General features: G+C 40.5%; 1 protein-coding gene across 1 annotated transcript in view; it reads right to left on the reverse strand.

Moving 5' to 3' along the window:
• CAMKMT (calmodulin-lysine N-methyltransferase) overlaps positions 1-14,953 on the reverse strand; it is a 360,601-nt gene that overhangs the window by 332,211 nt on the left and 13,437 nt on the right. The window lies entirely within an intron of this gene.

A 14,953-nucleotide genomic window follows, 5' to 3' on the forward strand; every position in this document is an offset into this window, starting at 1 on the left:
TTCAGGAAAACTTAATTTTTCAACAAGTGGAACCAAATATTTATGAATGATTCAAAAAAATCTAAACTCTTCAGACAAATTAAATCAGGAGACACTATACATTACCATGATCTCAACAAAATCCCAACTACAATTCCATTAAACATCCTCAGGATTATTCATGAAACAGTGAATTCCTGTACACCACAGCATGCAAACAAAATGTATGGAACTAAGAGTCATCTGCGATATACTGGAGTTTTGCATACGACAGCTTGGGTGCAAGAGATCCAAAGGTTATACCCCTGGCCAAAATCAGCTCTCAGTGTTAAATGGTGAAAGAAAAAAGAACAAAAACAAAAACAAAAAACAAGGAAACTTGGGAATTTTTTGTTTGTTTGACTGGGGCTTTGTTACTTAATTTTTATTCTTTATTTCCTTTCTGAGTCAATTCTTGCAGCAGAGGATTGGTTGCACTGATGAATCATAATCTAAGACAAGGTCAGTCTTGACTTCTTGCCTATTCTACGATTCGGCAAGTACAGAGTCAAGAATGCCAGCCTATTAATTCAGTAGTCATGGCAGCAAACAGGAGTCGTAAACAAAGAATGGAAGACAGCTCAGCTATCATCTTTCTCTGAACATGTGTGTTAATGAATGAGGAACACATCCAATTCCACCTTTCCCATTACAATATAGTTAACTTACTCTTCCATAAACAAGAGATGCTTGCACTCTTAAAATGGGGTAACTTCTGAAAGAAAAATGAACCTTGGATGCAACTTGGATGGCGTGGTAGATACACTAGAGGGTAGGGATCGGATACAGAGGGACCTAGACAAATTAGAGGATTGGGCAGAAAAAAACCTGATGAGGTTCAACAAGGACAAGTGCAGAGTCCTGCACTTAGGACGGAAGAATCCCATGCACTGCTACAGACTAGGGACCGAATGGCTAGGTAGCAGTTCTGCTGAAAAGGACCTAGGGGTCACAGTGGACGAGAAGCTGGATATGAGTCAACAGTGTGCTCTTGTTGCCAAGAAGGCTAACGGCATTTTGGGCTGTATAAGTAGGGGCATTGCCAGCAGATCAAGGAACGTGATCGTTCCCCTTTATTCGACATTGGTGAGGCCTCATCTGGAATACTGTGTCCAGTTTTGGGCCCCACACTACAAGAAGGATGTGGAAAAATTGGAAAGAGTCCAGCGGAGGGCAACAAAAATGATTAGGGGTCTGGAGCACATGACTTATGAGGAGAGGCTGAGAGAACTGGGATTGTTTAGTCTCCAGAAGAGAAGAATGAGGGGGGATTTGATAGCAGCCTTCAACTACCTGAAGGGGGGTTCCAAAGAGGATGGAGCTCGGCTGTTCTCAGTGGTGGCAGATGACAGAACAAGGAGCAATGGTCTCAAGTTGCAGTGGGGGAGGTCCAGGTTGGATATCAGGAAAAACTATTTCACTAGGAGGGTGGTGAAACACTGGAATGCGTTACCTAGGGAGGTGGTGGAGTCTCCTTCCTTGGAGGTTTTTAAGGCCCGGCTTGACAAAGCCTTGGCTGGGATGATTTAGCTGGGAATTGGTCCTGCTTTGAGCAGGGGGTTGGACTAGATGACCTCTTGAGGTCCCTTCCAACTCTGATATTCTATGATTCTACAAGTATCTACATACTTCATCCTGTAGAGGACACACAGCAGTAATTGGCAAAGAATGGGTAGGATATAATTCATGTTCTATACAAACATGCTCCATGGAGATAGAAAAGAGAAGGAAAATGACATTTCTTTCTGTCAAAAAGAGCCTTTCTAGTCTTTCAATAATGCAGTAAATACAGGCTTCTAAACCAATAAAGGAAGCTTGGGAACATCTATCTATAATATTTTGGACTACTTGAAAGAGATGGGAAATCCAATACTTGTTCTTATTCCAAGAGATTTTCCTTTTTGAAGGAACACTGTTGCAAGAATAAATGTTTATTTTTAAAAGCTTAAATCTTTTGCACTTATAGAACTGTAGATTGGTAATAGAATCACACAAAGTACGCATACCCATAAACAAAAATAGATATTAAAATAATTTTAAATGGTTAAATATCAAGGTTCAACAGGTTACATGAACCAAATAGGTACCCTTAAAAAAATGAAAATCCATCCCAAATGAAGCCAGTAAAAAGAAATTCAAAAAGCGGCAAGTATCATGCATGACAAAAATTAGGAAAATTAAGAGGGAACTTGAAGAACAAATAGCCATGTACATGAAAATAAATTCTTTAAGCACATCAGAAGCAGAAAGTTTACAAGAGAATCAGTGGATCAACTGGACTACAAGAGAGTTAATGGAGGAACTAATGAGAATAAGGACACTGGAAAGAAGTTATATGATTTCTTTTCATCAGTCTTCACAGACGATTTTGGAGAGATACTTCCCCCAGATCTAGTCTTTTCACGTAATAAAGATGAAGTACTGTCAGAGAATGAAGTTTCAAAAGAGATAGTGCTGGAATAAAGTTAAAGCCATAAAACACCAGGATCAGATGGTATTTATCCAAGAGGATTTAAGAATGAATAAGCTGAGTTGTTATAAAACCTCAACAAAGTCCCATTTTTCAGGTTCTGGCAGGCACCCCAAGGTGCACCTTGAGAAAAATTCTAAAATACATCAAGCCAGGCAGCAGAAAATTGCACCATGGGATATCTGCCCAGAATGCTGCATGGTTACACTGAAGAAGCAAAGTGCTATATGGGACATAATGATTAACAAGAGAAGTACCTCAAGACAGCATAGCAAAGTGGTGAGGACATACTTCAGTTCGATATAGTTAATTCTGTGTAATTAGAGTGAACAAACTGATTTAACATCCACATGTAGACAAGCCCTCAGGGTACAATATTCAGATTTACAACACACATAGCATGTCTTGAGTACAGCACTTAGTGTGCACTTAAATCACAGAAAGAAGTGGAGCAAACAATGTTTTTCAATGTATTTCCCTTTGTCTTAACCAGAAAACGTTCCTAATTGTCAACTATGGACATAATTTCAGATACTTAAAATTAAACTATTTTAGAAAAGGGAGGAAAAGTATCTGAAAAAAATATTAAAGAGTGAAAAGCACCTTCTCTCCACAACACACAGAAAACTCAACTGCCAAAATGCATTTTAAAAAAAAGTTTAACAAGTCAACAAACAAGGGCATGAAGACAAAAGGCATTCAGAAGGACCAGAAAAAGTATTCTGTAATTGTACAACAAAAAGTTTCCCCATTTTCCACATGCATAAGTCCTCAGTTCAATCAGCGGAGAAGAAAATATAGTTCTTATCTTACAGATATACCAAACGTAAAGCGCCAAGAAGGCTAAGGAAATCTACTGCCAAAAAATATTTCCACATAGGAATCAAGAGAAAAAGCAAACGATTGACATGGACTATTATGAAGCTAGAGTTCTGGAAGTAACAGAAGAGCAGGAAAGGGTGAAGAATTACTTCTATGTGTAGTTTGCTTAACTAGCAAAGGATTAGCTATAACTTGCTAAATATCAGGATCAACTGACAAAGAGGACTGATAAATCTCAGAAGGATTATCATCTTAAAACTCCATATCAAACAAACATTTGGTTTCTTTGTAAATCAGAAAAAAAATCTTCTCTTCAATTTGAACCACAACTTAGCATGGTAAAGAAATGACACAACAGTTTCTTTGTCCATGTACTCTTTTTTTCAAATATATAAATCTTAGAGCACAATGAAGCAGTCTCAGCTGGCTGAAGGATACCTGAGTTAGGAACCTTTGCCAAATCATTTTTTAAAATCTGCTTTCCTTTGGATGAAATTTACTTCTGCAAAGGTGGCATGTACAAGGATCCCTTCACTACTTAAGCCACATATTGCCCCTCACTGAGCAGTAGTGGGATGGGAGGAAGTCATCCTTTGTAATTCAGTCATATCATATGCCTCAGATTTACACTCTTTCCCTTTGTATCTACATCCCTAAAACTTTCAGTAGGAATTCAAAAGCTCTCAACAGGAACTTCAAAACCCATTCCTAAGGCAATTTTCAACAAGTCCTTTGAAAAGGGACAAATGTCAAGCCCCTCAATTCTGGACAGAAGGTCCAGAATCCTCTGATAATTTCATTTCATATTATTTTCTACAAGTTCACATTTAGGGGGGAGGGAGGGATTATCTTTTACAAATGGCAATTAACATTCTTTGCAGAGATTCAACCTTTGCTGTGAATAGTTGAGATTATTCTTTCTAGTTTTGCATTTTAATATTTAGAGCAAATTACTGATCAATGGAAATAATTCTGCCAGAAAAGTAACTCTTTTTTCTCTACTTGCTTAAAACCAGCCAGAAATTTAACAGTAAACACAGACTGTAAAAGTCAATATCATTAAACTTACTAATAAAAAAAATTCTCCTGTTTTAAAGATAGATATCATGGCATATGGGAAAAGTAACATCTTCAGAGCCCATAATGTCTCACCTCCAGAACTATTCAATGTAAAATTAAAACTTAAGAATAAATTTCCTTTTCCATAAGAATAAGTCAATTTGGAAACATGGCATTAAACCGAACACTTATTACTATATGCTTTGTAAAATATCAACAAAAACTATTATTTATATATAAAAAAAATCTTCCAGTAAAGCTATTGAAGTTGAATACTCAAAAAGAAAAAGAAAAGCTGCTAAAAACTAGCAGCTTGATAAAGACACAACTAAGAATAGAAAAAGTTTTCTACTTTAGTTGAAGAACTACTTTACTTGACTGCTCACTCCTGTCCCTATAATAGGTGCAAGAGAGGAGACTGGGAGACAGAGGCTTCAAAGTAGTACACAGCCCTAAAGTCCTGTTCAACTCCAAATTTAAAAGGCCAGATAGCATCTATGATGAAAAAAAAATTCTTGTTTCATATCTAGCTTGCTAGAAAACTTCATCCCACCCCTTCCTCCCGATGAGTATCAAGCCACGGTTCTGCATGTATTTGTTACCCACACACTAGATCATTGTAACTCACTGTATTTGAAACAATGTGAAATTAACTGGAAAGACTTCAGTTTTTGCAGTGTACACCTGCCAACCTTAGCCATGGACTAGGCTTCCATAAACACACTGCCCTATGCTCCGACCCCTCCACTGACTCCCAGTCTAATCTGCCGCCAACTCAATGCCTCAATTCAAAGCCATAATGAACCAGTTCCCAGATACACTAGAGACAGCATCTTCAGTTATAAAAATGCCAAGACAGTTATATTCTACTAGGACAATCCAGATCACAAAGCCCAGGATTAACTGTGTGAAAGCCCGAGATGTAGCACTCATCTGAAGGGATCCAGCTGTAGAACTAACTTCCAGCACAGATTAAACTAAACCAGAGTCTGACCACATTTAGGTCATGCTGCAAGGGCTTCCCCTTTGACAGAGCTTTTCCACCACCACAACCAGAATGATATCAGCAACTCCACTTACCTTACCACCACATCCCACAATCACTCCCACCCCACACACACCCCAAAAAATCCTACCCTAAGTGTTCTTTCCTGAAGCCAGGAAAGGAAGAAGGGCTGAATATTTCATGAAGGACCTCACTATGACAATCTATTAATTTGGGAGGCACTGAATTACTAAAAGGGATGGAGTCCAGTACAAAAACACAAAGACAGCCAGGAAGGGTGGGTGCACAGGAATGGGCCCTGAAGTAGTAACAATGCAGACAAGCAAAATTTTATCAAAAAGAAAAGAAAAAAACCCACACAACACCCCACACACACTGACATCACATACACATCTTTACACTGAGAATAAACATGAGTAATTTCAATGCGGAGGATAATTCTTTTAAAAAGTTACATGCCTGAAAAGTGGCTTACTACTTTAATGCCATTTTTATTACAATACAATAATTTATTTAAAAGTAACACTGAAAGGAAAACTGTCAGACACCACGTTCAATTAAGAATTCAACCAGAGCAGTACAAGTATTTGAGACACAGTGTGTAACAGGAACCCAGCCTTTGAAACGTAGCCATTTAAAGCTTTTAGGAACGATTTTTTGCTATGAAAAGAAAAGCAACTGTGGTGGGAGAGGGGGGAGGGGAAATGCAAAGCAGTGGCACATGGCAGGGGATAATTCTACTACAGCTGATCATGCCTGGACAGAATAGGATGACTTGGGCTATGTTCTTATACTTCACTACACAGATAGACACTATGGGTTATACTTAGCATTTCCAATGTCATGATGTGTATAATTTGCTTTGTGCAGAATCCCATGATATGGTAGCAATTTCATCTTGATAGCCCTGATAAGTCTGTGCTTGGAAGTGCCAAGGCTTTTCCATTGGCTAGCCATCTAGAATTACTCTCTCAAGCTCATTTTAAGGTTGGGTCATTTTATATTTTGTGTTCAACCCCGCAAATGTTTGCTGGATCACGTCCTAATGTCTCCTGGGCAAAAAGAAACAGTGAACCTGGAGAAACAGCTATAGGAAATAAGGAATCTGTAGAGTGACAGAGACACGATGGATGATACGGGAGCGGTGTTAACCAACTCCAGCAATATCCACATGCAGCCCTTCCTCACAATCAGGGATGCTGGGGGCTCATGGTAGTCAAGTGAGAGGGAGACCTCAGAAGGTTGGCTAAGAATATATGGGACTCCTAGCATGGGAAAAGTGCCCCTCTTGGAAGAGAAGGTAAGAAAAGGGAATTGGAAAAAGAGGAACTTTTCTTGGGGGAAAAGATATGAAAATGAGAGCTAGGAGACCCTGAATGAAGGGGGGAGGGAAAGAGAGAGAGGTAAGATGATGCTCTGTGGCAGCTGACAAGTAACTATGATGCAGTTGTGCTGTGCACAGCAGCGATTGGCCTGGGTCTTTAGCAGCCCCTTGTTGGCTGCACTTCTGCAACTTTCAGGCAGCCACCTTCCAGCTCTGTACCCTGCAGCTGCCTCCTGCTAAAAATCCAGAGCACAGTACGTCTGCACACAAAGGGAATATGGTTTACGTACCATGTCAAAGTTGGACTCTGAGGTGGAGAAGGGCCAGAATGGGGGTGGGGGAGGAGGAAATTTCAGTGAGGAATTTTCAAATAAGCCAGGAGTCTGGGGACTGCTGGAGGATTCTACTTCCCTCTGCTTCTCTCTCCTTCCCTTCTAAAGGATCTAAGCTACAATTTACCAGAATAAGTATGACACCCTGCAGTAGAAGGGGGCCTAGTAGCCTTCACACCTCCAGCTGTCTCTGGAAAAACATTTCATATGTTGGCAACGTCCACCCCAAGCCCGCAAGAGATCAATTACCAGTGACAAGTCTCAGGAGAAGAGCAAATATGTATCACATTGAAAAATTATCAGTGCTCTGCTCTCCCAAACTGAGCACCCAATCTCAGCTTTGTATTGGGAGAATAACAATTTGTAAAGTTATGAATCAAGCTCCTGTCAGACGTCTGGAAGATCACTTCAATCTAAACATGACAAAAAGATTCTGCTGAAGCCACCACTCTAAATAGAATAGTCTCCAAGATCTTTAGTACAACAACTCCAGCTAGGTCATAGCATATCTGACTACACAATTTGATCCATTTTGATAGCCCTTGAACTGATATAGCTTGGCCTTTAGACTTTTTGCCAAAAGCCGCAAACAACCTGGTGAACTTTCTTAAGTATTTAGTCCTGTCAAGATAATAGTTGACAACCCTTTAAACATACAGGATGTGCAATGGGCTTTCCCGGGAAGATCCTAAGGCTTGGAGGAAAATATGTAGATGAAAATTTAGTCAACATTTTAGATAGGGTCACAGCAGTACATTATTCTTACGAAAAGCAGCATACAGTGGTTCCGCCATCAAAGCCTGCAATCCTGCAACTCTCCTGGCTGATGTTATTGCCATGAGAAATAAAAACCTTCAATAAAAAGTGCAATAAAGACATCACAAGCCAGCACTGTATTACAACATATGGGAGAGAACTGGCTGCTATAACCACTCAAATCAGTGGAAAGACAGAAATTAGGAAAGACTATACACTAATAAATAATAATAATAATAATAATACCCACTAGCTCTTATATAGCACTTTTCATCAGTAGATAGCAAAGAATCTAAAAATGTGTGTTTTCCAATAGCTTTCCTCCCCCTGCTTTTTCTTCCTTTCTCTTAGCTGTTTCACAGATGTGGAAACTGAGGCAGAGAGCAGGGAAGTGACTTGGCCAAGGTCAGCCAGCAGGCCGGTGGCAGTGCCAGGAGTAGAACCCAAGTTTCCTGAATCTCAGTCCAGTGATCTATCCAGTGCCTGATTCAAGTTCAAGTTCTATAATGCCTGATTCAAAGGATGAGTGCACACACTCCGCCCCCAATGATCAATGGCTCTAAAACAGTCTGTGGTCAGGCAGCAGTGCACACAAGTCTCACAGCAGAGCCCTAATGGTTTGTTTATCCTTTTAATAAAAATCCTCTCTCGTACGGAAGGCAGGCACACCAATTACCAAAGAAATTTCTACTAAACTGCTCTTTGCTGGAGGTATTTACATTTTGTTCCTGGAAAAATATTCTGGGAGTTTAGAGACTCTCTCTCCTTCTCTCCCCCGCACTCCTCCCTCTCTCTCACACACACACACACACACTCACTCTCTCTCTTTGAAATAACAAGTATGAGCTATTCTCCAGGTGAAGGAGGAGCAAATACAGGACCCTTGGGGTAAGTGACTGTCTGTAGTGTGTGTGTGTGTTTGTGTTTGGGGGTTACTTGCTGTGTGCTGAGCTTGTGTTTGTCAGTCTGTTTGTTTGGTTGTTTGAAGGACCGTATGCTGTGGCTGGCAGTTGGAAGCTGTGAGCTTCAAAGGAAGGTCTGAAGGCTAGAAGCCTCTGGTAATTGGCTGAGCCTTAATCAGTGGGCGGGGCATTCACCCAGGCCAGGGCTTTATAAAGCAGCGCACAAGCGACCAGGGAGCTTTTGTGACAGGGGGCTGCTAACAGGGAGTTTCACAAGGGAATTTAGAAGGGGAGCAGGAGCAGGAAGAGAGCGCGGGTCCCTTGTCGGTTCTATCTTATACCCTTTATTCCCCTTAAAACCTATAGCCCAAACTACATTCAAAACTTCTTGCTTTAAACAACCCCTTCATTAACTAGGAGACAATGCAAGCAGAAGCCCAGCTGCAGAGTGGAGGCTATCCAATTTATTGCACTGAGTGTAGCACGTATGATTACCTGCCCCGTGGGCGGGTGGCGTATGTGTGCATTCGGTGCAAGGAGCTCCTGGCCCTCAGAGACCACGTACGTATGGACTCTGGAGGCAAGGGTGGCGGAACTGGAGGAGCTAAGGGAGGCAAAGAGGTATGTTGATGAGGCTTTCCGTGACACTGTAGAATTGTCCCACCTCCAGTCAGACAGCCCCTGTGCTGTTGAGGAGGATGAAAGGCCCAGGGAAGCAGAGCAGTCAATGGGAGCAGAGGGAAACCTTCCCATAGTTGGGACCCTCCTTCCAGACGGTGCTGGGGTTGCCTCTCGCTCTGAGGTTACCTCTCCGAGGGAGGGAACTCCAGTTGCTAGGAAAAGGCAGGTATTAGTATTGGGAGATTCGATCATTAGAAACGTAGATAGCTGGGTTTGTGATGATCGGGAGAACCGTATGGTGACTTGCCTGCCTGGTGCGAAGGCTGCGGATCTCTCGAGGCATCTAGACAGACTTATGCGTAGCGCCTGGGAGGAGCCGGTGGTCGTGGTACATGTAGGTACCAATGACATAGGGAAGGGTAGGAGAGATGTCCTGGAGGCCAAATTTAGGCTGCTAGGGAAGAGACTGAAATCCAGGACCTCTATGGTGGCATTCTCAGAAATGCTCCCAGTTCCACACGCAGGTAGGCAGGCAGAGCTTCAGAGTCTCAATGTGTGGATGAGACGATGATGTAGAGAGGAGGGGTTTACATTCACTAGGAACTGGGGAAACATCTGGAATGGGGGGAGCCTATACAGGAAGGATGGGCTCCACCTAAACCGAAGTGGAACCAGACTGCTGGCACTAAACATTAAAAAGGTTGTAGAGCAGTTTTTAAACTAGGAGATGGGGGAAAGCTGACTGCTGCAGAGGAGCATGTGGATCGGACAGAGACTTCTCTTAGGGGAGAGTCTAATGATAGAGAATCTCCAGGTTATAGTCAGGAGCAGAGGATGGAAGAGGATAAAGTAGGGGCCAGATAAGATAATAAACATTCACATAAAAAAGAATCTGACACATCAGAAAAGGGCAGACAAATAAACAGTGACAAGTTTTTAAAGTGCTTGTACACAAATGCTAGAAGTCTAAATAATAAGATGGGTGAACTAGAGTGCCTTGTGATAAAGGAGGATATTGATATAATAGGCATCACAGAAACCTGATGGACTGAGAGCAATCAATGGGACACAATCATTCCAGGGTACAAAATATATTGGAAGGACAGAACAGGTCGTGCGGGAGGGGAATGGCACTATATGTGAAAGAAAACGTACAATCAAATGAAGTAAAAATCTTAAGCAAATCCGCATGTTCCGTAGAATCTCTATGGATAGAAATTTCATGCTCTAATAAGAATATAACATTAGCGATCTATTATCGACCACCTGACCAGGACGGTGATAGTGATGATGAAATGCTAAGGGAAATTAGAGAGGCTATCAAAATTAAGAACTCAATAATAGTGGGGGATTTCAATTATCCCCATATTGACTGGGAACATTTCACTTCAGGACGAAATACAGAGATAAAATTTCTCTATACTTTAAATGACTGCTTCATGGAGCAGCTGGTATGGGAACCCACAAGGGGAGAGGCAACTCTAGATTTAGTCCTGAGTGGAGCGCAGGAGCTGGTCCAAGAGGTAACTATAGCAGGACCGCTTGGAAATAGTGACCATAATACAATAGCATTCAACATCCCTGTGGTGGGAAGAACATCTCAACAGCCCGACACTGTGGCATTTAATTTCAAAAGGGGGAACTATGCAAAAATGAGGGGGTTAGTTAAACAGAAGTTAAAAGGTACAGTGACTAAAGTGAAATCCCTGCAAGCTGCATGGGCGCTTTTTAAAGACACCATAATAGAGGCCCAACTTCAATGTATACCCCAAATTAAGAAACACAGTAAAAGAACTAAAAAAGAGCCACCGTGGCTTAACAACCATGTAAAAGAAGCAGTGAGAGATAAAAAGACTTCCTTTAAAAAGTGGAAGTCAAATCCTAGTGAGGCAAATAGAAAGGAGCATAAACGCTGCCAAATTAAGTGCAAGAATGTAATAAGAAAAGCCAAAGAGGAGTTTGAAGAACGGCTAGCCAAAAACTCCAAAGGTAATAACAAAATGTTTTTTAAGTACATCAGAAGCAGGAAGCCTGCTAAAAAACCAGTGGGGCCCCTTGATGATCGAGATACAAAAGGAGCGCTTAGACGATAAAGTCATTGCGGAGAAACTAAATGGATTCTTTGCTTCAGTCTTCACGGCTGAGGATGTCAGGGAGATTCCCAAACCTGAGCTGGTTTTTGTAGGTGACAAATCTGAGGAACTGTCACGGATTGAAGTGTCACGAGAGGAGGTTTTGGAATTAATTGATAAACTTAACATTAACAAGTCACCGAGACCAGATGGCATTCACCCAAGAGTTCTGAAAGAACTCAAATGTGAAGTTGCGGAACTGTTAACTAAGGTTTGTAACCTGTCCTTTAAATCGGCTTCTGTACCCAATGACTGGAAGTTAGCTAATGTAAAGCCAATATTTAAAAAGAGCTCTAGAGGTGATCCCGGCAATTACAGACTGGTAAGTCTAACGTCTGTACCGGGCAAATTAGTCGAAACAATAGTTAAGAATAAAATTGTCTGACACATAGAAAAACAAACTGTTGAGCAATAGTCAACATGGTTTCTGTAAAGGGAAATCATGTCTTACTAATCTATTAGAATTCTTTGAAGGGGTCAACAAACATGGACAAGGGGGATCCAGTGGACATAGTGTACTTAGATTTCTAGAAAGCCTTTGACAAGGTCCCTCACCAAAGGCTCTTATGTAAATTAAGCTGCCATGGGATAAAAGGGAAGGTCCTTTCATGGATTGAGAACTGGTTAAAAGACAGGGAACAAAGGGTAGGAATTAATGGTAAATTCTCAGAAATCGAGAGGGGTAACTAGTGGTGTTCCCCAAGGGTCAGTCCTCGGACCGATCTTATTCAACTTATTCATAAATGATCTGGAGAAAGGAGTAAACAGTGAGGTGGCAAAGTTTGCAGAAGATACTAAACTGCTAAAGATAGTTAAGACCAAAGCAGACTGTGAAGAACTTCAAAAAGATCTCACAAAACTAAGTGATTGGGCAACAAAATGGCAAATGAAATTTAATGTGGATAAATGTAAAGTAATGCACATTGGAAAAAAATAACCCCAACTATACATACAATATGATGGGGGCTAATTTAGCTAAAACAAGTCAGGAAAAAGATCTTGGAGTCATCGTGGATAGTTCTCTGAAAATGCCCATGCAGTGTGCAGAGGCGGTCAAAAAAGCAAACAGAATGTTAGGAATCATTAAAAAGGGGATAGAGAATAAGACTGAGAATATATTATTGCCCTTATATAAATCGATGGTACGCCCTCATCTCGAATACTGTGTACAGATGTGGTCTCTTCATCTCAAAAAAGATATACTGGCACTAGAAAAGGTTCAGAAAAGGGCAACTAAAATTATTAAGGGTTTGGAACGGGTCCCATATGAGGAGAGATTAAAGAGGCTAGGACTCTTCAGCTTGGAAAAGAGGAGACTAAGGGGGGATATGATAGAGGTATATAAAATCATGAGTGATGTGGAGTGGATAAGGAAAAGTTATTTACTTATTCCCATAATACAAGAACTAGGGGTCATCAAATGAAATTAATAGGCAGCAGGTTTAAAACAAATACAAGAAAGTTCTTCTTCACGCAGCACACAGTCAACTTGTGGAACTCCTTACCTGAGGAGGTTGTGAAGGCTAGGACTATAACAGAGTTTAAAAGAGAACTGGATAAATTCATGGTGGTTAAGTCCATTAATGGCTATTAGCCAGGATGGGTAAGAAATGGTGTCCCTAGTCTCTGTCTGTCAGAGGGTGGGAATGGATGGCAGGAGAGAGATCACTTGATCATTGCCTGTTAGGTTCACTCCCTCTGGGGCACCTGGCATTGGCCACTGTCGGTAGACAGGATACTGGGCTAGATGGACCTTTGGTCTGACCCAGTATGGCCTTTCTTATGTTCTTATGTTCCATGCAAACTGGTTCAGTCCAAAGGCAAAACAACTGGATCAAAATATTTTTTTTAGCCCTAGGGATAAGTCATCTCTGGTAGGCATCATTTAATATTACCCAGAGAAGAATAAAACCTGCCAGGAAATCATCCCAACATTCCCATATGGAATTCTGAAAGCCCACCTGAAAGCCCCCCCTTCCCCCAGCACAAAATAGTGCTTCATTGATTTACATTGGCCAATCTGAAAAGTATGCAAAAGATAAAAAAAAAAAAAAAATAAACAGTAAACTAGAGTTTTACAATGCATTTACTTCTAATAAATTAAAGTGTAATTCACATAAGCAAAGATGTGTCTGTTTACAGTATAAGATTTTAAAGTAACTAATAATTTTATTAATGAAGAAAATACCATTTACCAAATTTAAAATATCATTTGAAGTGATGATACAGAAGGTGGTGCACGTATAAGCACATGAATATCAAACTTGAGAATCGGGCGAGCCTGATGCTTCTCTGACACTGTTCTATGCTGGCACAAATGTGACTTGGGTTTGGGAACAACCTTAAAACTCATGCCTGCAACTAGCAAAGTCTAGGAGACATGAAGTAGTGAAAGTCTTACGGAGCTGATAGTGGAGAGCAAAGGAAACTGAATGAAGAAGCGTTAAGAAATGAATCTCTAGCACTCCCTGATGGTTCCCTGAAACAGATGGCATGCAGGGTAAATATTGTATTTGTGGTGATTACATTGCTAACAACAGTAAAACACTCTATTCAATAGGTAAGACTTATTGAGGCTATATAGCATTGCTGAAAATAAAAATGGAAAATTAACAAAAACTGGGTAGTCTCTTTGGGCTCAAGTTTAAGATTGAGAGTAATTTGATATTTGGCTTTATACCTAGCTGCTATTTTAAGATAACCAGCATGCATTTTTGTGTAAACTAGCAAAATGTCATAGTTAATGAAGGTCACTTGTTTGTATAGATCTTAGTTCCCAAGAGCGACTTCAATTTAAAGGTCCAAGTCAAACAGAAATGAGTTTTATAATTTCAGTGAGTCAGGCTCTCCAGAATATTCTCCTCTGTGCATGGAACACAAAATCCTAAACCCTCAGCAGGTCTAATTAGGGGCTTTAGAACAAGCAACACTTCAGAGATGCTTACGTTACTGTTTCACTGATGCCTGTTGAGGTGAGTACAACTTACAGGTGTGTAGAAAATCAAACAAGTAGGAGAAAGGAGGAGAAAGCAAGGAAGTGGGAGGGGAGAAAAGTGAAATACAGTACATGGAAGAGTTTACTGCTTTGGCAAGTCATCACAATATAGGTGAGACTTCTAGAAACTTGCTAACAGCCCCTGCAGAGTTTTTTACAGATCCCTTACATCAGAACCAGTCTGCTGGCAATTCCATAAAATGTACAAACCCTCCCTGCAGAAACTGGCAACTTTTATCTGTCTTCATTGTACTTTTCTAAAAAACTTCCAAATTAGTATTATAGAGTTTTCTGAAAATCATGTTATTATAAATAAAACTGAATACAAATTTACTGTAACTACAAAAACCCACCAACTTTACGAGATTTATTTATAAATGATGTCAGGTCACTAAATGTTTTCACTAAGATTTAAAAAGTCAAGTAATTTGCTCAATTTTGTTATATTTTTATCAGCTTTTGTTTACATAATGGAAAACTTAACAACACAACAAAAAGTTAATGGGAAAATTAAAC

This window comes from Trachemys scripta, chromosome 3, assembly GCF_013100865.1.
Source record: "Trachemys scripta elegans isolate TJP31775 chromosome 3, CAS_Tse_1.0, whole genome shotgun sequence".
Classification (NCBI taxonomy): Eukaryota; Metazoa; Chordata; order Testudines; family Emydidae; genus Trachemys; species Trachemys scripta.